General features: G+C 46.3%; 1 long non-coding RNA gene across 1 annotated transcript in view; it reads right to left on the bottom strand.

The window, feature by feature from the left end:
* Positions 1 to 15,747: 15,747 nt before the first annotated feature.
* The window catches only part of LOC147123445 (uncharacterized), a 268,515-nt gene continuing 257,867 nt past the window's right edge, over positions 15,748 to 26,395 (bottom strand). Inside the window, exon 4 of the long non-coding RNA XR_015074521.1 lies at positions 15,748 to 18,468. This is a non-coding gene — a long non-coding RNA (uncharacterized LOC147123445). The remainder of the gene's footprint in view (positions 18,469 to 26,395) is intronic.

The raw sequence follows: 26,395 nt of genomic DNA on the forward strand, positions 1-26,395 counted from the left end.
AAACTGACAGTACTTTGCCAGCTTACGCAATTCCATTAAATATTCAGCATTGCTTTCATCCTTCAGCTGCCTTCTGCTGTAAAATTTAAATCGTTCCGCTAGCATCAGCAGCGTGGGGTTTAGATGATTTTTCAGGACAGTAACAATCTCCTCGAACGTCTTATCCGCCGGTTCATCTGGTGATAAAAGGTGTTTCAATTGCCCGTATGTCTTCGCACCCATTAAGTTCAATAACGTTAGTGCTTTCTCTGCATCTGGGATTTTATTTGCTTTACAATAATTTTGTATGCGTTCTACATACATGGCCCAATCTTCGATGTCGCCATCAAAGGTATCAATGTTCCCATGTTTAGGCATCGTTGCAATTTATTTTATCCCAAGATGGTGGCTTCCCGCTCTTGTCTTCGTCCTCCGCCTACAAAATGGCGGTTTTCCCGCGCTTGGCGGTCTTCACCCACTGGCTGCAATGGCGTTTGGCGTGCCGCTGCTGCTCCCCTTTCCCAGCGGTTAGTAACTCCCCCGACGCTGTCTCCGCTTCACCGCGGCTCCCTCGGGCATTGGCGCTTCCCCGATGTCGCGCCTTGCAGCCCTTCTTGCAGCCCGGTTATTAGCACCGGCTGCGTTCGCCTTCACCGCGGCTCTCGCGCCTTCAGTCGCCCCAGACGCTGCGCCTTTTTGGCCCGAAAGCGGCCCTTATCACCAGCCGCGATCGATGTCCCCGTGCTGCGCCTTTCGGCCCGAATGCGGCCCGGCCCTTATCTCCGGTCATGATCGATCTCACCACCCTTATTCCTCCATCTTCCTCCCCCCGTCTGTACAGCCAACGCGGCCGACTTTCTGCTCGCGTCGCTGACCGGCTTACCCACCACCGAGGTAGAAAGAAGATAGCTGACTGCCGCTGATGGAGGCTTCGAGTTCAGGATGTCTTCTGCACTCCGGGTTCTCGATGCCTGCCGCGCGACGTGTCTTCCAGCAGGGTGATGAGGGTGGATGCCTCTCTTCGACGCCCGTTCTGTGGACGAAGCCGCCGTGGATATAAACTGCCGCAGGGTAAGAATCGGACTCGTCGCCACTGTTAAGTCTGTGTGTTCCAGTTGTATTAAGATTAATTACTGACACAGACTACAAGAATAAAGTTCAACAGGTCTTTACTAAATACAATATCACTACACAGTACTTATATACCGGTGGTCACCACCGGTATTACGTATACAGCAGCCAGAGAAAGTAGTACATCTCTTAAGGTGGAACAGGTTACATACACCACAGGCCAGAGCCCAGAAGAAAAGACAAGTACATATTTATTTTAATAATATTTTGTGAGTGCACATGACCAATTTACCGCCCCTTCCCCAGAGCTGGCAATATTTATTGCCCATTGTCACCTCTGTGCACTGCTGGGTGCTCAAGGTTCAGCTACAATGTTGTGAGCGCCTGTCGGCCATATTTAAAATAGTAATGCTCTTCCTGACCCTGAATAATTTTGGCAGGCCAGCAACAGACGTCCCCAGCTGGCTGATCTCGGCACTTTGCCCGGATTAAAGGCCTGAGAATTTTCAGCCCCTAAATGTTTATCTGCTAATATCACAAACAGTCATTTCTAGGGAGTAGTTTCAACAAGAAATAGGATATTTTGTTTCGTCTGCACAATGGAAATTGTATGCAAGCTTTTTCAGAGTGCTGGGTATGATTCGCTGCAATATGAGTAACGCTGATCAATTCAACATCTTACATCAACCTTAAGAGTTTCTCATTTTTCAACATTAAGGTGCCGTCCTGACATGCTTTACCGTAGGCATCTTGAGGATTAAATTCATTGGTGCCCGAAACCAGCCACAGCTGTCAGAATGGAGAGGCCCAAGGACCATCCTAAATTTATCCTCAGGCCACATCATCAAAATTGCGGTGAGCTGAGGGCGCCTTGTAAGATTTGCAAAATTAATATTGTCAGATAAGGGTCCTTTGGCAGAAGAGGCCTTTACTTTTAAAGACTGTTTTAAAAGAAGCCCAGAAAAGGGACACACAAAATGGCCACCAGACCCCGTGACTAGCTTTTTGGACACTTTAAAATGGTTCCTGCAGTCCCCAGACAGCCTTTGTGGATTCAGCCCACAGTAAGTTCTGGAAGGCCGTTTCGGAGAAAACGAAGCCAGACAGAACCACATACATATGGATTGGATACAGATCCAGTCAGATCGGCCTGTAGATAAAGGCCATCTAAATGTTTACCCAGACAAAGGGAAACAGTTTTATATTCATAAGGGGAGCATCAAAGACCCATTAAAGACATCAAGAAGACATTCAAAACAATACAAGGTCATTCCAGAACAGAGATGGCCATCACCGGCCATCCCGAAAGCAGTTTAAATATAATAACTACCCCGTTGTGATGCAAGCCCGCCAAAAGTTAAGCAAAGACTAACCTTGATTTGGCGGGAGATAAAGGCTTCTTTGAGAAGTCTAACTGGAGACCCGGGGTAGCGATCGATGTGCTGAGAAAGATCGATGTTGGGAGAAAGATTGAGGTGCTGAGGAGGTTCACAGGACCCGTTGCTTCAGCTGGGGGAATCATCCTTCGCAGATCGCCAGCTAGGAAGGGCTGGAGAAGGAAGAACATCGCCAGCCATCGACAACACAGCCCTGTTCGGTGCAGAGTTCGGGTGGGGACGACGAGGTTTGAGATGGGAGATCAAGTCAGCATCTAGCCCCGAGGTAACTATCGAGAGATCATCGACCAACCCCGGGGCGCTGACGAGACAGGAAGAGACCTATATGAAAATGGTCAAACAGTAGGTCTCTCTCCCCGCATCGACGTCCAGGCCTGCTGATATCCAGCCTGTCCGTGATCTTCACCTCGAGGGAGGGGAAGGTGTGTCGCAGCCCGCTGCGTTCCGCTGACCACGTGGAGACAGGACACCTGAAAGGATCAAAACGCAGGCCTGTTTCAAAACTCTTGCAGTTCCTAACTGGATTGGTGAGCATGTTTCTGGCCCCTCACAATCTGATCTAGATAAGCTTAGGGGGTGGGCATTTAAGGGATAATTTTAACAATGAGTTGTTGTCCCTCGATGTCCCGTGTGTTTCCCCATTTCATGATGACTTTTGTAAAGTACAATATGCCTGTATCTATCTCAGTTAGTAATGTATTATGAATTTGTTTTTCCGTCCCATGTACCTTTTTTTGACTTGCATTTGATTTGTTTTTCTCTATGCAATAAAATTTCATTTCATTTCCATTAAACCTGGCCTATCGAGTATTCTCTAAATTGTAGTTCCTGCATCAAAGTCCAGTGTCTAGAACCTAAGGGGCTAGTGGGTCGAACCACTCAAGGTTTTACTGTGCAAGAGAGAGAGGCCTCTAGAGAGAGAAACCTCTGCGATCGAAAACCCCTTACAGAAAATGGCGACCGCGACAGGACACTGGCAGCAGGGTTGCAATGTATTAGACCCCGGTTTGAATGGACAAAATATTATGGATGAGTGGATAGCGGATTATGTCTTTGGGAAGGTAAATCTCACTAAGCAGTGGATTTCCGATCTCTTACTGGATGGGCGTCCGGTAGACGCAGCCATCAGGTGGACAGAGAGCAAAGAACATAAAAAGTCAGTGGAAAAGGCAGTGTGGCTGATGTGCTACAAGAAACAAGTCCAGATTTTGGACAGAGTCGTTGCAGCACCGGCAGCCAAGATCACTGCCCAGGAAGCAGAAATAGAGGAAAAGGCCATGAGTGCGGAAAAACTCATCACAGCGCTTCACGCGCTGAATCAGGAATGCCAAGTTGTAGCCAGCCAACACCAGGCTAGGATAGAGAACCTGGAATGCCAGGTTACTGAGGCAAAGATACATGAAGCGAAAATACGGGAGAAAAACGCCCGCCTCGCACAACAGCTAAGAGCGCAGGAAGAGAGAGTAGTAGAGGTTAAGGCAGCTTAAAAGCTGGCCCTTGAGCACGGGTCTGAGAGCACAGACCATGGCCCCTGCCAAAAGACGATAGAAGACCTAAGAACGGCCTTGGTTAAGGCAAAAGGCATGGTATGCTTCGTAAGCCCAAAAGCAAGTCACATAGACTTTTTGCAGGAATCCAAACATCCGATTCCTTGTGAAGTAGTTGTGGCGCCAGCCACTGAGCCCTCAGCCCCGCCGCGCTATAGTGAGGCTTGGCCCGAAGGGGGGGTGGTGAAAGAAAGGGTAACCGAGGTGGAGCAGGAGGAGGAACAACCCCTGGTAGTAAAGCCGGAGCCGGCACCAATGTGTCCTACTCGGCACCAGAGGTTCGGTCCCACCGCCGCAAATGGCGCGGACGGACCCCACATGAACCAGCTCGTGGTGCCCCACGGTGCCCAACAACTCAGAGCGATGATAAGCCACCTCCCAAAACTCTCCGAGAAGGGAGATCCCTCAGTCCATTTCAGGGAGGTAGAGGAAACAGCCGCCATCAATGATTGTGATGATCTTGAACAGGCAAAGATGCTGCTCTTCTCCCTGGATAGCACAATCCTTCAGTGCCTCTCAGACGGGAGTAAGAGGGGACGGACAGGGTATGTGGAACTCAGAGACAAGGTCTTGGAGGTTCTGGGAGTGGACGACGGTAATCCGTTCCTCCGCGTGGAAGGAACTGTGCAACTAACTGGAGAACCCCCGCGGGTTTTCGCAGAAAGGCTGTGGCCAGTGTATCGGCGCAGTTGTCCGGGCATGCCGGAACGGGCCGCAATGAACGCCGAACAGCAGGTTCATTGGCTCCATTGTCTGGTTGCTAACAGCTTGCCCCAGATACAGGCCCTAGCCAAATCTTGGTTTGACCCCCAAGGTCCCGGTATCACGGAGGAGACCGTGCTCCGACAGCTTAACATTGCGTACAAGAACTGTAGAAGTCAGGAGGCACCTCCCTCTAAGGGAAAAGTGCATGAGGCAAAGCCCACAGCCCCAAGCAAGAAGGAGTGGCGGCAGGAGGGGAATCGCCCTGCCCAAGCCAAGCTCAATTGTTACGGGTGTGGGAAGGATGGACATTGGCGCAGGGACTGTAAAAATCTGTGGAAGGATAATAAGGGAAAAGCTCCCGCAGCCCAAGCCCAAGCCCAGACCGCCGCCCCAGCACAAGTCCAGGTCCAAGACGCAGCCCCTGCCCCTGAAAGAGGAACCGGTGCAGCTATGGATCCCGCTGCGATAGAGTCAATTATTGAGACAATGCAGTCTCCTATGATAGAGCAGGGGAGGATAGCCGTCGCCACCGATCCTATCATTCCTGCAGCCACGACCGCTGCACCCAAATAACTAGAGCCGGCGCAGCCCGTCTACCTGTGCGCGCTGCGATATGATGTATGGAAAAGACCCATCGTGGAGATGGAGGTGGAGGAGGTGCAGGGGACCTATCTATTGCATACGGGGGCATCGTGCACCGTGATCCACTCAGATAACCCTACCACCTCCCCTCTGTCCACCGGGGTTCCATATATGCTATCGGGCTTCACAGGCGAAGAACAGGCTGGCGCATTTTCCATTCCCCTCGCCATTCGTTTAGGACCACTCCGCACCACGTGGAAGTGTACCCTAATGAAGTGGGAGACAGGGGGTGGAAAGGGGGTCCTTGGGTCCGATTTCCTGGTAGAACACGGGATTCTTGTGGATCTTAGAAATCATTGTCTCTGGGGAGCGAGTACGGGAGAGAAAGGAAAAGAGGGTTTCAAGGTGAAACCAAATAAGGCACGGGTCGGTCGGCAGGAAATAAAATTCCTAGGTCTGACCATCCGCGCTGGAGAGAAAGCCATAGAAGAGGCTAGATGGGGGTCGGTGCAAGACCCACCGGTCCCCGCCACCAGCGTGGTGAAGTTGCCCCGACGCACTAAATGGTTTCACATCAATCAGTGCAAACTGTTTAAGCCGGGTGCAAAAGAGCCAACAACCGAGGCCAGGTCTGAGGGTAAAGATCCTCAGCCTGAGGCGTGCAATAAGTCACAGACCACACAGGCTGGAACCGCAGCCTGCTTGAAGGGAGAAGCTGTCCCGCCCACCTGGGAGGTTTCCCCATTGGCCTGGGACTCGGACAAGGAGGAGCCTGAAGACCAAGGCCCTCCTCCTGATTCAAACGCCATTGGGGGGGAGCCCGAACAGCTAGGTCCCGCCCCTGACACGATTCTGGAGGAGGTGGAGTCAGAGGACGGAGGTCCCGCCCTCAACTCAGGCGTAGGGGAGGTAGAACTTGGGGGCGGAGATTCTCCACCTGTAGGGACAGGTAGGGAGAAGTCGTCTGCCACAGACCCAAATCCCAAAGGGGCGGAGCCTGAGGGAAGGGAGCCGAAGCCGGCAGTCGTGGAGGAGCCACGGGCTGTGAGGGCTTAAGTCCCAACCACAGGCCCACTCGCTAAGGGAGCCTCGCCCAAGGCACCCTCTCACAGGTCGTCTCGAACGCCTCAGCCAAGAAAGCTCGGGCAAGGTTCCCCCTACGTCAGCAGACACCAACTTGACAAATCCCTGGAAAAACGCAGTCCCCAATTGGCAGAAAAAGGCTGCGGGGGACCCAAGCTACAGATCAGTGCAGCCCCACCACAGGGAGCAGTGAGCTGCAGTCCAAACAGGGATTAGGCAGGCCGCCCGGGGACGGGCGGCGTTGTACATAAGTTTAAGTTTAGTTAAGTTAAGGCGTGTAATTTTAAGATGATAGTGTGATAAGTAATAGTTTTGGAATCTGCCCAGCATGTGTGTTGTTTTGGATCGAGGTCGAAAGACCCGATCATGCCTTCACCTAGGCCAGAATCTCTCGGGAGCCTGGCTGTATCGTTTAATTTGTTACAGGAACCAAAAGGATAATGACGGGGATTCTCGTCACGTTCGCGGTGATCGGGTGTAGCCTGGCCTACCGGGGCTACACCAAGGACTCCATCATGTATGGCTGTTCCGGGGACACAGCCCCCATCGCGACCGATGGGTCGGGCGCGCGTGACGTTGAGGAGACAGCCACCTATTTCCACGAAGGGAGGTGGCCAGGATGGCTGGGGTCGAACTCTACAGAATACTCCAGCCAGTCGGGTTTTAAGTACAGAGAGACTTCTCTAATGTGTCCCAGGGTGAGGATCATTGCGCCCAGAGTCAGTGTTACCGTTGGGAAGAAGATTTGCTTGAACTGTAATGGACATGTTCCTTTGGACCAATGATGGTGGTTGCGCAAGTTGAGCAAAACCATGAAGAACTCCACGGTCGAGTGGGAGCGACTGGGTAACAATATCCATCGGACTATTACGGGGACTCATGGGGGATTGAGTGTCTGCTGGGACAAATGGTGGGAAACAGATGAGGGGATTTACATCTGTATGTGGGGTTCAGAACGCGTCTGCCCCACAGGCGTCTCCATCTTTTTCCAAAGACAGTGGCAGGATGCTGGAAAAGGGATGAGGTGGGACGCCAGAATACGGGCGTGCGGAGTCCCATACTCTCAGATCCCGGTGAATGCCACTGAGCTCATCACCCGCCCCTGCAAGCCCCTGCCCACAATTCCGGTAGCCAAAGCCCGCAAGGAAGGGTGCCCCACCACTAACAAGGGACCCAGGAATGGATTGGTATTAGTGCCCACAGGTCAGGTGCTGTACCAAGGAGTGCACTACGCGGTGGCCTTGGTGATCTTAAACCTCACCGAGGTGCGATTGCCAGAGTGGTGCCCTAAGGAAACGAAGCAATTGTACCTGGTCCTGTTAACAAACATGTTCAGACAGTTATATGAATTCGACTTTGCTGATGTAGACAGAGCCGGATTGTACACCACACCACATGAGGTTTTGGACAGGGTAGGGAGACAAAGAAGGGGTACAGTAAATGATATTTTTACAGCCTTTAACACAGAGACTTCCGTCATCAACACTCTGGATGACGTGGAGCTGCAGACTCAGATCAATGATTTAAAAGGGCGGTTAAGAAAGATACTGACGGATGAGAATAAGGTAGTGGGTTCTGAGTTACATGAGGACCAGGCCATGACACTACACTTAAAAGAAATCATAGCTGAGTTGGAGAAACACGCGAAAACGGTAAATGCTCTCATCAGGGAGGATCGGAATGCGTCAGATCAGGCTGCCCAGAACGAGGCATGCGTGCTGTATGGGGCGTGGTTACTGGGCGAGGGCCGCAGTAATCTGGAGGATTTAAAACAAGGTTTGGTCCCCTCCTGGATCAGCAACAAGCACCTCGCAGCCCTCCACCCTTTTGAGAATGCATTGAGTCCGTGCCAGCTCAGACTAGCTTCAGAGGCCTACCCAGTCCCAGTGGACTGTGGGCGGTCTAATCACACCATTATGGGAATAGTGGTAAGAATACCGGTAATGGGAAAGACAGCTAAACCCGCCCCGGTATACCGGGTGGAGAACATTGGAGTCATTCAAGGGGGTGCACACATTCGCTACACAGGGGTCCCACCTTACGTCATTCGATGGGAGCATGCAATGACGGGTACCGACCTCTCGGGGTGCCGGAGCTGGGGAGCACACATCATCCTGTTTCCCCAGCACCTGAATGCCTATTCGTAACCACAGTGCGGGTTCAGAACTGCTGGCGCGAAGCCTATAAATTGCACCATGCAGGCAATGGCACAAGGGCATGTGCCCCCTGTGGTAAACCACTGTTGTTCACTGTTGTTCACTCCACTGTTGTTCACTGTTGTTCACTTCACTGTTGTTCACTCTTGCCCATTGTTGTACCTGTCTGTGCATGCCTCAGCTGGCTCCGCCCCTGGCTCCACCCATATGCCCTGGTATAAAGGCGGCTGCTCTGCAGTTCCCCAGGCATTCAGGACCGGTCGACCACTAGAGGCATGCCTTCGTTCTTTAGCTAATAAAAGCCTGTTTGTTACTCTCTTAACTTCCAGTCTTTCTCAGTAATTGATAGCGCATCACCCCCGCAGATGGCATATATAGGAGGTGGGACATACTGTGTCACCACTGCAGCGCCCCACTACCAACATGGACAGCACGGCTGGTGTCCGGTGAGTGACAGCAGTTTCTGCTTCAAACCCAAGGCAGAAGTTCAAGTGGCCCAAGAGCGAATTGTCCCCATTCCTGAACCTTCCACTGTTCACATCACTGTTAAAGAAAATTAACCGATCTGTAACGATTCGTTGCACATTTTGGGTATATCATTCCCCCGCTCCCTGAACACCTCACCAAGATACTAAAAGCCGTTGCCGTTTCACAGAAACATTTCTACACACTGGAGCAGAAGACGTTAGAAATAGGGGCAGACATATTAGATATAGTGACCCCACAGTGGTGGGATCTGTTCACTAATATAGAAGTCCCTTCTTGGATTAGGATAGCCTCCCACATCCTTGTAGTGTGTCAGGTTTTTATTGTGATCTATTTACTGTTTGTACACTGTAAAAAGGTCAGACATTCGCAGAAGTATGAGAACAGAAGAGAATGGAGAGAGCATTATGTGCGGGTAGAAGAGGAGACACCCGTTTAGATTTTTTGCTGCTATGTATAAAGTTAAAGTTTCCCTCCCTCCTCTATGTTTGATGTTTCTCCATGTGTAATTTTTGTGTGTACTTTATTTTTATTATTGAATTTCATTAAGTGAGTTGTTGTTAATAAAAGATAATGTACGAGCCAGGTAGTGTCGGGGTATTAGGCCCCCCTCCACGCCTGGAAATGTGTGTGTCAGATTTTAAATATAATGTATTGCCATCTATAGATGCTTAATGTACACTGTGGTTTTTCTGAAATGGGAAATGCATGTGTCGTGGGGTCATAGATAGGTAAATACAGGGGATGGTTTGATTATGGAAAGTCAGAAAATTTTGCTCACCCAGATTTATGATACTTCAAGCAAGTTACAGTATCATCAGGGTGGACTGTAAGATTTGCAAAATTAATATTGTCAGATAAGGATCCTTTGGCAGAAGAGGCCTTTACTTTTAAAGACTGTTTTAAAAGAAGCCCAGAAAAGGGACACACAAAATGGCCACCAGACCCCGTGACTAGCTTTTTGGACACTTTAAAATGGTTCCTGCAGTCCCCAGACAGCCTTTGTGGATTCAGCCCACAGTAAGTTCTGGAAGGCCGTTTCGGAGAAAACGAAACCAGACAGAACCACATACATATGAATTGGATGCAGATCCAGTCAGATCAGCCTACAGATAAAGGCCATCTAAATGTTTACCCAGACAAAGGGAAACAGTTTTATATTCATAAGGGGAGCATCAAAGACCCATTAAAGACATCAAGAAGACATTCAAAACAATACAAGGTCATTCCAGACCAGAGATGGTCATCACCGGCCATCCCGAAAGCAGTTTAAATATAATAACTACCCCGTTGTGATACAAGCCCGCCAAAAGTTAAACAAAGACTAACCTTGATTTGGCGGGAGATAAAGGCTTCTTTGAGAAGTCTAACTGGAGACCCGGGGTAGCGATCGATGTGCTGAGAAAGATCGATGTTGGGAGAAAGATCGAGGTGCTGAGGAGGTTCACAGGACCTGTTGCTTCAGCTGGGAGAATCATCCGTCGCAGATCGCCAGCTAGGAAGGGCTGGAGAAGGAAGAACATCGCCAGCCATCGACAACGCAGCCCTGTTCGGTGCAGAGTTTGGGTGGGGACGACGAGGTTCGAGATGGGAGATCAAGTCAGCATCTAGCCCCGGGGTAACTATTGGGAGATCATCGACCAACCCCGGGACGCTGACGAGACAGGAAGAGACCTATACGAAAATGGTCAAACAGTAGGTCTTGCCCCGCATTGACGTCCAGGCCTGCTGATATCCAGCCTGTCCGCGATCTTCACCTCGAGGGAGGAGAAGGTGTGTCGCAGCCCGCTGCATTCCGCTGACCACGTGGAGACAGGACGCCTGAAAGGATCAAAACGCAGACCTGTTTCAAAACTCTTGCAGTTCCTAACTGGATTGGTGAGCATGTTTCTGGCCCCTCACAATCTGATCTAGATAGGCTTAGGGGGTGGCCATTTAAGGGGTAATTTTAACAATGAGTTGTTGTCCCTCGATGTCCTGTGTGTTTCCCCATTTCATGATGACTTTTGTAAAGTACAATATGCCTGTATCTATCTCAGTTACTAATGCATTATGAATTTGTTTTTCCCTCCCATGTACCTTTTTTTGACTTGCAGTTTATTTGTTTTTCTCTATGCAATAAAATTTCATTTAGTTTCCATTAAACCTGGCCTATCGAGTATTCTCTACATTGTAGTTCCTGCATCAAAGTCCAGTGTCTAGAACCTAAGGGGCGAGTGGGTCGAACCACTCAAGGTTTTACTGTGCAAGAGAGAGAGGCCTCCAGAGAGAGAAACCTCTGTGATTGAAAACCCCTTACAGCCTCCATGTAGCTCGCTGGTCAGGAGCCTTTAAATTTCAGCCAACTTGAATGCCGTCCGAGTTGCACGGGTGAGTCCGGAGGAGGGACGGCAATCGGGAGGGCGGCAAGCCAGTCTCAACTTGGAGGCAGGCGGAGCACCCCTGCACCTTGCAGCTCCTCATTCAGGTAAGTTAAGGAAACTTACCTGCAGGCTTCTTCCATGGCCTCCAGCGGCCTCTTTAAGGACCACTGCTTAGGCATCTGTTGAACCTGAAAAAGTAGTTGAAGCTTGAGGCAAAGCGTCAATTTCGGGAATGGGAGCAGACACCTAATTTTAATTTTGAAATGGGGCTTGCTTTCTTTTCAGCCACCTAAAAAAAGACCCTGCAGGATTTCGCAGTGGCCTGGGTGCACACCCAAATTGGCCTTCCCACTGCTAAATTATTGTTGCACCTGTTTTAAGCTCATAAAATGGGAACAACAATATTGAATTTAGACTCCCCCCCCCTTATGTCTTTATTCCATACAATCTACAACACACTTTTCTAATTCACTTTCCTGCACTGGTAGTCTTTCGTGCTTTGTGCTGGGTAAGTTTTCCTAATGTGGTGATAGAGTCTAATGTGTGCATCCAACTACTTGAATCCGCATGCTGGTGCTTGCTAAAATGTACATTCTGTTGTGTGCAGTTTTTTCACTATACTGTGTGTGTTTGGGTTCCAAGTAGTTTAGCTTCATCTATGAGAAGAAGAAAGGTACATATTAGCAGTTTATTACATTTCATTTTGACAATATCGGTAAGAAGGCTAATGTATATTTATTAATAGACAATTACTGTCATGACATATGATGCATGACCCCCTACATTAGTAGTGTCGTAAACAGACAATGCTGGAAGCACACCTCAGGTCAATTAGCATCTGTAGGAGTGAACAGATAAGTAAATGTTATAGATGTAACCCTCCATCAAAATGAAAAATATGAATAGTAAAGGGAAGGGGCAGGAAATGAACAGAAAGTCACATACACAAGAGAGGAAATGTGGGTGGAATGACCTATGAGGTGCTTGAAAGAAAAACAGGAGATGGTTAGATGGCTGAGACAGTCTTTACATTAAATTATGGGAAGACTCATAATGGCCTGGATTTTGCAGTTGTAATGATGACAAAACTGTCAACATTTGCCATCATTACCCTGTGAAACTGACAGCAACTTCTGGCATCTGCACATGCGCAGTTAAACGTGGAAATACAGAAGTTTCTGTCAGTGATTCCCTGCTCCTCCACAGGGCATGCTAAACAAGACCCCGCAGACAGCAACCAGCACAGAATCAGTGATTTGACGTGAACGTCCCCTTTTAAGCTGTAATATTGCTGTTAAGCCCCCCCACCCCCCAAAATGTTAAGCCTTGTTCAATGAGTTGTAACTGGGTTTTTAATGGTGTACTAAATCATAATTACTGCTGACCAACCTCTCTGGCCCTGGAAAACTAACATTATACTTGTGGAATGTCAAATTTTTCCATTATGGTAAAAATTCTGTATTTTTTTAATTTAATAAGTTATTTTTTTTTAAGTTTGTTTATGATATTTCAGCTTTTACCTTAATCCCATGTGTATGTTCCAATCTTTATTTCGCTCTCTGTAAAATGATTAAAAAGTGAAGGACCACCAATGTATTTTACTTCCTGGTTTGCTGTCTGTGAGAATACTTCAATGTGAATGGCTGCTTAGCCTACTTGATGACATCACTGTTTCTGGACACTGGAGATCCCCTGGACTTGGCTCCAGAATCAAATTAATGTCGGGGAAAGGTGAAGCCGATGCCACAGAGATCGTGAGACCTTTGTGGGTAGCTTTCTTTGAGGTAAGCAGCGAGTGCCGTTACTTCACCGCTGACCGCAAAATCCAGGCCAGTAAAAGAAATTAAACAGAGAGACAAAGAATGTACACATAGCTGAGGTAATATGGAAAATTAGGTCTCAAATTTAAGCAGGAAAATCTGTCAAAAAGGGCAGGGTCTGATGGCCCAAAGAGAAGAAAAGTAGACCAACAAAAAATACCCAACTGGAAGAGAGCCAACTTCCATGATTTGAGAAGGGATCCAGCACAGGTGGACTGGAAACAAAGATTGGCCAAGAAAACAGTAACTGAGCAATGGCAGGCCTTCAAGATGGAGGTAGTTCAGGTATAAACCAGGCATATTCCCATAAGGAGGAAAGATGGGTCATCCAAAGCTAGAGCTCCCTGGATGACAAAGGAAATAACAGTTAAAATAAAACAGAAAAAGGAGGTTTATGACAAATGTCAGGTACAGAATACTGTAGAAAACCAGGCAGAATACAGAGAGTGCAGGGGGAAACTGAAAAAGGATATAAGAAGGGCAAAGAGAGATTACGAGAAAAGATCAGCAAGTAACATAAAAGGGAACCCAAAATCTTTTATAAACATATAAAAAGTAAAAGGATTGTTAAAGGAATGATAGGGCCGATTAGGGACAAAAAAAGGAAATCTTCTTGTGGAGGCAGAGGGCATGACTGAGGTTGTGAATGAATACCAATATTGGATAGGATAAAAATAGATAGAAAGGAGGTGCTAAATAGTTTGGCATCACTCAATGTAGAAAAGTCGCCCAGTCCAGATGGGATATATTCTAGATTGCTGAGGGAAGCTGGGGTGGAAATAGCAGAAGCTCTGACCACAATATTTCAATCCTTCTTGGATATGGGAGTGGTGGCAGAGGACTGGAGGATTGAACCCCAGTTCAAAATAGGGGCGAAGGATAAACCTGGGAACTACAGGCCCATCAGTCCAACATCAGTGGTGGGAAAACTACTAGAGACAATTGTCAAGGACAAAATTTATTCTCACTTGGAGAAGCATGGGTTAATAAGGGACAGCCAGCATGGATTTGTCAAAGGCAAATCGTGTCTGACTAACCTGATTAAGTTCTTTAATGAAGTAACAGAGAGTGTTGATGAAGGTAATGCATTTGATGTTGTTCAAAAGGCATTTGTTAAAGTATCATATAACAGACTTATTCAGAAAATAGAAGCACCTGGTATTAAAGGGATGGTGGTAAGTTGGGTACGGAATTGGCTAAGGGATATGAGTCCGAGAGTAGTGGTGATCTGATCTTCTACTGACTGGAGAAAAGTATGCAGTGGGATCCTGCAGGGATTGGTATTAGGACAATTGCTTTCCTTGTTATATATATAAATAACCTGGGCTTAGGTACAGGAAGTTCAATTTCAAAGTTTGTGGATGATACAAAACTTAGCAATGTAGTAAATAGTGTGCAGGATAGTAGCAGACTTCAGAAGGACATGGACAGACTGGTGAAATGGGCAGACACATGGCAGATGCAATTTAATACAGGTAAGTATTCAGTGATGCACTTAGGGAGGAACAACATGGAGAGGCAATATAATCTAAATAGTACTAATTTGAGGGGGGTGCAAGAGCAAAGGGACCTGGGGGCGCATATTCACAAATCTTTGAAGTTGGCAAGGCAAGTTGATAAGATGGTTAAGAAAGTGTATGGGATACTTAGCTTTGTAAATAGGGGCATTGAATACAAAAACAAGGAAGTCATGCTAAACCTTTACAAATCACTGGTTAGGCCTCAGCTGGAGAATTGTGCACAATTCTGGGCACCACACTTTAGAAAGGATGTCAAGGCTTTGGAGAGGGTTTGGAGGAGGTTTACCAGGATGATACCAGGGATGAGGGACTTCAGTTATGTGGAGAGATTGGAGAAGCCGGGATTGTTCTCCTTACAGCAGAGAAGGTTAAGGGGAGACCTAATAGAGGCATTCAAAATTATAAGGGGTTATGATAGAGCAAGTAGAGCAAGAAATTGTTTCCTCTGGCAAGTGGGTCGGTAACCAGAGGTCATAGATTTAAAATAATTGGCAGAAGAACTAGAGGGGAAGTGAGGAGACATTTCTTCACACGGGGTTGTTAAGATCTGGATACAAAACCTGAAAGGGTGGTAGAATCAGATTCCATAGGAACTTTCAAAAGGCAAATTGGCATGTACTTGTAGAAGACTAATTTGCAAGGTTATGGGGAAAAAGCTGGACTGGGGAAAAAGTGGGACTAAATTGGACAGCTCTTTCAAAGAGCCGGTACAGGCATGATGGGCTGAATGGCCTCCTTCTGCGCACCAAGAGCAGAGACTCCTCCCGTAGCACTGTATCCCATAGAGAGTCTTCACCCAAGAATCAAACACCTCCCCTCCCCCCAAGATTTTCAAATTCTTTTGGAAAAATCAAGGAAGCTCTCGAATCCTCACTCCTGTTGATACATAGGTCGGACGCTGGGAAATTCTGAAAACTGCTCATTCTCAGAATATACAGATATAATTGAAAGCTCTCTCTTAACTGTTGTGAGGTAACAAAATATCCAGTCAAAATGTAATCATGTCATTGTGAAATATATAATTGTTTCAATTTTTTATTTTGCTTAAAACTTTATTTTGAACTTTAGAAATTTCAGTTACTGAAAAGCAAATGGCGGATGAAATTCTGAGTGATTCAGTTGGTTCAACAACAAACCATAATGTTAACATAGGAAAACTGAATGGGAAATGTAGACATAGGAACTTACAAATGGGAAAAAGATGTAAGATGTTTAGTAAAATATAGATGAAAATAACAAGTAAGAAATAGGTCTTTTCAATATACTCTACTGAATATTTTATATAAAACAGTAGACCGAGCAAAGAATCAGGTATGACAGATTTGTTTTCATATCTTACATGACAGAATTTCATTCTAACATATGAGGCAGAAAGCATGGCAATATACAACAGAACTATATAATGGAATGTGAATTAAAATGTTGTAAATCATCTTCTGCTTATTTTAATTATTCACTGACATCTGCCTAATCCTTTGATATAGCAACTATGACTTGGCTTTAAGACTTGGCTCTGTACTGGAATGAGTGATACCCACAAACAGACAGCGTATAATTAATGGATGAATAAATTTTTTTCATCTTATGCTTGCGTGTCACATTTTGAGCTCAGTTGTTGCTTACAGGTGATCTGCTACTTTGCTGTTCGAGAAGGCAGGTTTAGTACAAAGCAATTAGAATAATTTACAAAAACAACAACAAAAATACAATCACCCCTCAAATGTAAAGGGTTTCTTTTTAAAGTACACAGATGCGGTAGTCTGGAATCTCAGTGGTTGGGTTTCCTATAACAAAAGAAAATCTGTGTTATCAGTTTCATCAATTTGGCATTTTCTTTTTTAAGGTAAATGGTTGCTGACAGCTTGCTTTCAAGCCTGAATGATAAAAGAAAAACAGCACCATACCACATCTGGACAGCTTGCTGTGAGCTAATGAGCCTGAAGCAATTCAAATCCTGGCTACAGTAGTGTGACCACATTTCTGTGCTAATTTGAAAGAAAAAGAAAAAAAAGGGGGTTACGACTATACATTTTGTACCTGATTTGACAGCTACGCCAAGTGACTTCAATACAATACAAAAATTTTGAAGAATGTGCAAGTAAAAATAATATATATATATATATATATATCATTTAAGCGCTCAGATGAGATTCAACAAAATGGTTCAATTAAGCTGTCAAGATGGTGCAGCTGATGCAGGATTGCAACAGAGCTCACTGCTAACCACTTGCCAAAAGGATTAATGACAGGACTTGAAACGGCAGGCTGTGGCACTGCAGAAGCTGACAGACTGGCAGCTGAAATTAGCAGTGACTACAGGTACTCGTAAAATTCTAAGAATTAAATTATGGAGAAGAATGTGTGACTGGAAACTGTAAGTGAATATTATTAAGTCTGTTAGTAAAAAAATGATGTAAATGATTCAAGGCAAACGCGCTGTCACGTTCAAGTGTTCCTTTTCGCTCATTTTAACATATGGGATGAATTACAGCTGTTTACTTACTATTTATACATTTTCATGCCTATTTCATTAAATATTAAAGCATAAAAAGCTAAGAGATATATTTAGTGCCAAAGCCAGATTTTTTATTTATTTATGTATTGTAAAATTCAAACAATACAAAATGGTTCATATTGACCAAACTCAAACCCTGAGCCGAACCATCAACATTATTATATATTAAATATATATAAAATCAGTAAAAAAGAAAGATTTTTTCCCCACAAAACACAGGCTTCGATTTTTCTCTTGGTGGTTACATATGAAAATGATAGGCAGGTAAAGACCAGCTGCTCCATTAAACCTGAGTAGATTTAAAAGTAATCATCAGATTTTTTTTTGATGGTAAAATTTTGTGTATTATATTTTGTCTTGTTTAATTCATCTCTTGCAGAAGCCAGCTGGTTCCTGCTGCTTGATGTGAAGTTTTGGGAGTAAGGATCAGCATTCAGAGGTTGTGCAGACCCAACCTGTGGAGAGTGTGGAACAATTCCACCACAGGGGCACTGAAGAATACCTCAACATTTCTCAGACCATCTTACATCCCGTGACAATCCGAGTGGGGGCATCCCTGAGGTACATGGAAGAAATTGTCTAAAAAGAGGCAAATTCAGTCAGAAAAAGCGATCCAACCTGCTTGCTCATTTGCCTCCAGTCAGCTTACACAACAGAATGCATGGGTTGTTATCCACCTGTCTGAAATCAGACTCGAGAGCATCTCCTACCTCCTCCATAACTGTATTAAGCCAAGAGCTTCCCTAACTCCAACATTCTCAGACTCAGCTCCAGGTAATCCTGTTCAGCCTTTGACCATGGCTGATGAAGTGCTCTTCTTTATTTTTCATGTGGATTCCTGGTGCACTACTTACATTTGCTTCCTGGTTTCCTGCTAGATTTCCATGGGGTCACTGCTTCTTCCACTGATGTTTGACTATTCACATGCGGGAGTCTCATTTTGGGAGGTAACACTGCTGCTCGGTTGATTAATAAGATAGCATAAGCAAATAAATCACTTTCAAAGAATACACAACTTGTTACACTGTGAGACAGTCCCTTGTACATCTCTAACTCCATAATGATTAATTAATTTCTTGCTTTTTTCTCAGTTCTGAAGAAGGGTTTCGACCTGAAACGTTAACTCTGTTTCTCTCTCCATGGATGTTGCCTGGCCTGCTGAGTTTTTCCAGCGTTTTCTGTTGTTAATTCTTTAGGGGTTGCAGGTTCAGGGGAGAGTGATATCACAGGAGCCCCGACATCATCTGTATAGTAACAAAGGGTAATTGGCAATATATTACTGTGAACTCTGTGGATAGTTGACATATCTAACAATTATTAACATCCTGTTCACAGAAAAATATTACTGAACAGGAAAGCAGATCACAAAAAAACCTCAAATAGCCGGAGAAAATTACAACATAATTATTCGAATTAAGAGGTGAGGAAAATATCAACCCTGGTACAGAAATTGCTGTTGAATCTGGTAAATTATATCAGTATGTTTTCTTTTTTCATTAACAAAAGCATATACAGGAAACTTCGTGATATCCGGCACCGATGGGACTGGCGTGATGCCGATCTATGAAAACTTCCGGACAGACCAGCGCTAATGTTGAAGGATACGGAGGTTTTCATCTCCGTATCTGACAACAAACACTGTTGCTTAGCAACAGCTTGTAAACAGTCGGCCCGTACCTTGGAAGCGTCTCTGTAGCTTAGCAATAGCTTCAGAGAGGCTTTCCAGAGACTGACTGTTTAAAAAAATGCTAGGAGAAGAAAAAAAAAGAAAAAAAACCTAACAAAATGGCTGCTGATTTCTGCTGTTAGATCGAGGTTTCCGGACATACAACCTCCGGATAAACCAAAGTTTCCTGTATCATAGTGCTCAGTGGCAGCACCCTTGCTTCTGAGTCAGAAGGTTGTGAGTTCAAGTCCCACTCTAGAGACTTGAACACAAAATCTAGGCTGATACTCCAATGCAGCAGTGAGGGCGTGCTGCACTGTCAGAGGCGCCGTCTTTTGGTTGAAACATTAAACCGAGGTCCTGTCTGCCTGTCAGGTGGGCGGAAAAAGTCTTATGGCATTATTCGAAGTAGAGCAGGGTAGTTCTCCTTGGTATCTTGGCCAATATTTATCCTTCAACCAACATTACTGAAACAAACCATTTGGTCATTTATTTAATTGACTGCTTCGTTTCCTCCGTTACAACAGTGACTACACTTCAAAAGTACTTCACTGGCTGTAAAGTGCTTTGGGACATCCGGAGGTTGTGAAATGCACTGTATAAATGCATGTCTTTTATTTATAAAGATTTCACTAATATCCATACCAGCAATATATATATATCCTTCTGTAGCTAATATACAATTTGCGGAACCTTAGACTCCTAAGGGAGGCAAACCAAACACTGGTAAACCTCCAAGAAGATAAAGTGTGGATTTTAACTCAAAGCAGGTTTCTGTCAGGAAGTTAATTTCCCACCTGCCAGAAGCAGCAGGAGGACATGGAACTTTTAACTGTTGGGCCTTGTTTAAATGCCGCCAGTCCACTTCCCACTCAGAATGGGTGCCCACCATCGTCCAGGTAAATGGGATGAAGGGGTTTCAGGAGGGTCTCATGAGAGAGAAGGGGAGCGTCTGGGGCAGGGAAGGCCATGACTTTCCTCGTGGAGCCCGGAGGAGCACTCCTACTCCTTCTGACCCCACAAAGGAAATGTGTATGACTTACCTAAAGGGCCTCTTCATCTTTAACATCAGCTGCCAACCTGCTTCAGCCTGGAGGGAAACCCACAAAAATCAATGGCGTTAAAATCTGTGGGAACAGAGAGGGAAATAGAGCCACCCAATTTTAACTGTTTTCCCATCAGTTTCCACCGAACAGGGAGAGTTAAAATTTCCCCCAAAGCTCTGCAAAATTTCTTTCCAACCCACAAGAGTAATCAAGAAAAGTACCACAATAGCAATCTCATCTTCATAATCCACATTTACAACCATGTCCTAGGGATACCAGCTTGGCTCAATTGGTAGCACTCCAGGCTTTGAGTCAGAATGTTTTGGGTTCAAGCTCCTCTCCAAGTCCTGAGCAGACACTTCATTGCATTATAGATAGAGTGCTCCAGTGTCAGAAATGTCATCTTTCAGATAACATATTAAATTAAGGCTCCATCTGCCTGTTCTAGTAATTCAGATAGATGTAAAATGCCCTCCATCAACCAACACCACTGAAACAGATTAACTGGAAATTTATCTCAGTTATTGTTTGTGGGATCTTGCTATGTGCAAATTGGCACTACGCGCACTACATAATAACAGTGACTACATTTCAAAAGTTATTCACCGGATGTAAAGCACTTTGGGACTTCCTAAAGATGTGATCATCTGTTATATAAATGCAAATGTATCTTTCTTACATCTATAAATAGAAAAACAAATACATCATTTCAACATAATTGACACAAACATTCATTACTTATTATTGTTATTTTTCACACATTTCCACAGAAGTAAATAAGACTAACTCATTATGAGTATTTTCTAGTACAACAGCTGCAACTTGTATTTATATAATGCCTTTAATGTAGGAAAATGTTCCACAATGCTTCACAGAGGTATAATCAGAAAAAAATGAAGCCAAAGAAGGAGCAGTGACCAAAATTTCTCTGCTCCTCCACAGTTCCTAGCTTCTTACCATTTAGAAAATACTCTGGTCTAAATCTCTTAGGTCCAACGTCGATGACCTCACACTGAAATCCATCTGCCACAGTTCTGCCCACTCACTTAATCTATCAATGTCACTTTGCAACGTTCTGCTCCCATCTACAATATTTACTGTGCCACCTAACTTGGTGTCATCAGCAAACTTGGAACCAGACTCTATTCCTTCATCTAAATCATTTATAAATATAGTGAAAAGCTGAGGCCCCAGTACAGATCTCTGGAGGACACCACTAATTACATCCTGCCAATTTGAGTACATATTCATTATCCCTACTCTCTGTTTCCTACCTCCTAACTAATTCCCTACCCACCTATATATAGAAAAACATAAGCACTTATTTACATATACTATTTCTCTGGTTAGTTGACTAAAGACCTTCTTATTTTTATCTCTGCCATAAGGGGCTAGAAATTCATTATTGCCCAGGAATGGGCGGTATCAGTAGAAAAGTTGGAGAATTAGCGCAAGGCGCTAATGCTTTAGACTGCACGCAAAATTCGTGCTCACTGCTCAAAAAGATGATTGGAGTCCTACTTTAAATTTTAAGCCCAAGCTCATTGGCGTTACACTCAAAGGGTCTTCTGCGACCGGTGGGCACCACGGGGGCTGGAGTGCATCATCACCCGGCCAATCAAACTTTAATTTAAGTTGTTAAGTTTCATTTAATGTTTTATTAGTTATAGTTTATTTGTTTTAGTGTCCACACAAAAGAGTACACTAAAAGGGTGGACCAATGTCAGGTGCATTCTAATCGCAAGTCATGATTGCTATAGGTGTTTTTCTCTATTTAAAGGGGAGGTTCATTGATGCTGCAGAACCTCATCCTCAGCAACGCTGGCTGTGCAGCTGCCTCAGCAGGCAGCAGCAGGAGCAGGAGAAGGAGAAGGAGCCAGGGGACTGAACCAGGGTTACTCATGGCAGGTTCATGCCCCAGGGAGAGAGCCCAGAGATTCTGCGATCAAGCATTGGAAGCATTGGTTTTTACTGTGGAGAGACGGAGAGTGGTGCTCTACCGGTAAGTGGCAGGAGACCCTCGCCGCAAGTCTTCCGTGCCATGTGGCGGAAGGTAGCACAGCACATCTCGGGCAGCACTGTGGTCCCCAGGGCCCACACACAGTGAAGGAAGAAATTTTACAATCTCACTTAGGTGGTCAGGGTGAGTGAATGCTTCAACAAATGCTACATTTTTAAAAATTCATTTATGGGATCAGGGCGATGCTGGCAATGCCAGCATTTATTACCCATCCCTAGTTGCCCTTGAGAAGGTGGTGGTGAGCCATCTTCTTGAACCGCTGCAGTCCGCATGGTGATGATACTCCCACAGCGCTGTTAGGAAGGGAGTTCCAGGATTGTCACCCAGCGACGATGAAGGATCGGCGATATACTTCTAAGTCAGGATGGTGTAATACTTGGAGGGGGACTTGGAGGTGGTGGTGTTCCCATGCGCCTGCTGCCCTTGTCCTTCTAGGTGGAAGAGGTCGCGGGTTTGGGAGGTGCTGCCGAAGAAGCCTTGGCGAGTTGTTGCAGTGCATCTTGTAGATGGTACACACTGCAGCCACGGAACGCCGGTGGTGGAGGGAGTGAATGTTTAAAGTGGTGGATAGGGTGTCAATCAAGCGGGATGCTTTGTCCTGGATGGTGTCGAGCTTCTTGAGTGTTGTTGGAGCTGTACTCATCCAGGCAAGTGGGGAGTATTCCATCACACTCCTTACTTGTGCCTTGTAGATGGTGGAAAGGCTTTGGGGAGTCAGGAGGTGAGACATTCGTTGCAGAATACCTAGCCTCTGACCTGCTCTTGTTGCCACAGTATTTATGTGGCTGGTCCAGTTAGGTTTCTGGTTAATGGTGACCCCTAGGATGTTGATAGTGGGGGATTCGGTGATGGCAATACTATTGAATGCCAAGGGGAGGTGGTTAGACTCTTGCTTGTTGGAGATAGTCATTGTCTGGCACTTCTGTAGAGCGAATGTTACCTGCCGCTTATCAGCCCAAGCCTGAACGTCATCCAAGTCTTGTTGCATGCGGGCATGAACGGCTTCATTATCTGTGGAGTTCTGAATGGCGCTGAACACGGTGCAGTCATCAGTGAACATCCCCATTTCTGACCTTATGTTGGAGGGTCATTGATGAAGCAGCTGAAGATGGTTGTGTAGTGTATGTAACTGTTCTACCTTTAAGAGAACTATCGTATGTAACCGTTCACCTTTAAGAGAACTATTTTAGGTGTGGCACTACTTTATCTTGGCTGCTGTATACTGTAATACCGATGGTGGCCACACCAGTATATAAGTGCTGTGTCAGGATTTATTGGGCAGATTCGCCCTGACCTTCGAATAGTAAAGTCCTGTTTAAGTTACTCTTGTAGTCTGTGTATTACTTCGCTATGCAACCCACAGACTTTACAGTGGCGACGAGTTCGATCTTACCCTGCGGCAACAATACTTCTGAAGAAGTAAACGAGCGTCGAGAAGAGGCACCCGCCCTCATCGTTTTGCTGAGTAAAAACTCGAGTCAGCAGACCAAGAAAGGAGGAAGATTTCAAACACGAAGTCTTCCATCAGCAACAGGCACGGATTGTCCCTTCTGCCACGGTGGTGAGTGAGCCGATCAACACGAGAAGCAAGTCGGCCACGGTGACTGTGAGTAAAGGGAAAATAGAAACAAATAAACGGAGGATAAGGGCGGTGCACTCGACCACGGTCGAGGTGAAAAAGGCCAGACAGTGACTGAGGCCACGAAGCGCTGCGACCGGATCGTAAGGCGTGGGAAGAGATAAAAATAAATAAATCGCGGCGAACTCAGCCGCAGCCGGGGAGGGAAGCACCGGACTGCGAGAGGGCTGGGAGGCGCGATTGAGAGCCGCGCGAGCGGGAGAGACAGAGCCCGAGCGAGAGCCGCGCGAACGGGAGAGACAGAGCCCGAGAGAGAGCGAGCGAGAGCCGCACGAACGGGAGAGACAGAGCCCGAGAGAGAGCGAGCGAGAGCCGCGCGAGCGGGAGAGACAGAGCCCGAGAGAGAGCAAGCGAGAGCCGCGCGAGCGGGAGAGACAGAGCCCGAGAGAGAGACCGAGCGAGGTTCCGGCCAGCGGCTTGCAGCAGCTGCCGTGAAGGACCAGGAGCTTGATCTGTCCGACGCCAACTGGTTGTCCCCAGCGCCGGTTGCCCCTGCCGAAAAGAAGAAGGGGGGGGGAGCAAGGAACGCGATCGGCTTTTCTAGCGCGCGCTTCAGAATAAACTGAAGCCGGCGCACAGGCTACAAACCCCGTAAACCAGCGGTCGTCGTCCGAGGGCAAAGCTTACCCCTCCCACCAGAGGAAGAAGTCAGGAGCGGGAAACCGCCATTTTGCCAGTAGGGGGGAAGAAGACAAGCACGGGAAACCGCCATTTTGCCAGTAGGCGGGGAAGAAGACAAGCGCGGGAACCCGCCATTTTTGGAAAAAAAAAGAAAAAGTTAAAAAGTTAAAGAGAAATCCTGTTGTTTCGCAGAAAGATAGTGAGAGATAGTGAAGATGCCTAAGCATGGTAACATCAACAACTTCGATGCCGAGGTGGAAGATTGGCCCACGTACATAGAACGTATCGAGATATATTGTGAGGCCAATAAAATAGAAGATGATGATAAAGCTATAACCTTGCTAAACTCGATGGGCGCGAAGACATACGGGTTATTGAAGCATCTTCTATCACCAGCTAAACCGGCGGATCAAACCTTCGATAATATTGTTGCTGTCCTGAAGGATCATTTTAACCCCGTACCGCTGATGTTAGCGGAACGATCTAAATTTTACGGGAGAACGCAACGAAAAGAGGAAAGCAACGCGGAGTACTTGGTCGAGCTGCGTAGACTAGCGAAATACTGCCAGTTTAGAGGAAATCTGACAGAGGCATTGCGAGACAAGTTCGTGTGTGGATTGTTAAAGGAAGGAACGCAAAAACGACTACTCGAAGAGAACGATCTTACACTTGATAAGGCTGTCCTTATTGCAGCATCGCACGAAGCCGCAGCGAGAGGCACGGCGGAAATGCAGCGGAAGACAGCGGTACTCAGTGTGGATCAAATGACTTCGGGTACAACGAAATGTTCTCGTTGTGGGAAGACAACACACGACCAGAACCAATGCTGGGTTAAAAACCAGGACTGTAGGAAATGTGGCAAGCTTGGCCACATAGCTAAGGTATGCCGGTCAGGAAAGAAGAACAACAATAATAAGTCACCGCAGAAGAAGTACAGAAAGGTACATGAGGTGACTGGGAAGAGTCCAGATGAACAGAATTCGGACTCAGACTCCAACAGCAAGGCACTGGGTAGTCTGAGGATTCATAATGTGAGCAAAGAAGCTGACCGACAAACTATCTGGATCACACTACAGATTGCAAAAGTCCAAGTGAAGATGGAAGTGGACATCGGATCGGCGGTGACGGTCATGAATAAGCATGATTACAAAAAGTTATTCAAACATATTCCCCTACGGGATGCGGAGATAGTATTGCAGACATACACGGGGCACAAAGTATACCCCATCGGAAAGATAGAAGTCAAGGTGAGATACAAAGACAAAGATCACCAAAGGATGGACTTGTATGTGCTGCCCGAGGGAGGTCCACCACTTCTGGGACGGGAGTGGATCAGGAAAATAAAGATAGACTGGCATTCACTAAACATAATGACGGTAGATTCCGGGAAGGAAGAGGTCAAACCTGAACGGTTGTCCAGAATATTGGACGAAGCTAAAGAGGTATTCCAGCAAGGACTGGGAACACTGAGAGGAATTAAAGCAAAAATCAAGATTGCAGAACATGCAAGCCCAAAATTTTTCAAAGCCAGATCGGTACCTTACGCGATACGACCTGCTGTGGAGGCAGAACTGGAAGAGCTTGAACGTTCAGGGGTACTGTCTAAGGTGGACTGGAGTGAGTGGGCCACGCCCATTGTTCCCGTCATGAAGTCTTCATCAAGTAACAAGCCAGGGGGACTGGGGAAGGTCCGCATCTGCGGAGATTTCAAGATCACAGTTAATCCGGTGCTGCACACGGTACAATGCCCGCTTCCGCGGATTGAGGATATCTTTGCTTCATTGTCTGGCGGGCAACACTTCACCAAGATAGACCTGGCACAGGCATACTTACAAATGGAAGTCGAGGAAGAGTCGCGCCAGTATCTCACAATCAACACGCACAGAGGCTTGTATCGTTATAATAGACTGGTTTTTGGAGTAGCTTCGGCTCCAGCAATTTGGCAGAGGGCAATGGAGCAGGTCTTACAAGGTGTTCCAAGCACGCAGTGTTACTTGGACGATATCCTGATTACGGGAGAAGACGAGGAGGAACACCTCACAAATTTGAAACTGGTGCTCACCAGGTTGAAGGAATATGGCCTTCGAGTTAATCGCCAGAAAAGTGAGTTCTTCCAGAAACGGATCTCGTACTGCGGTCATGTCATTGACCAAGAGGGGCTGCACAAGGCCCCCGCTCC

Source organism: Somniosus microcephalus, chromosome 2 (assembly GCF_052327205.1).
Source record: "Somniosus microcephalus isolate GS21.2 chromosome 2, FLI_Smic_1.0, whole genome shotgun sequence".
Lineage (NCBI taxonomy): Eukaryota > Metazoa > Chordata > Chondrichthyes > Squaliformes > Somniosidae > Somniosus > Somniosus microcephalus.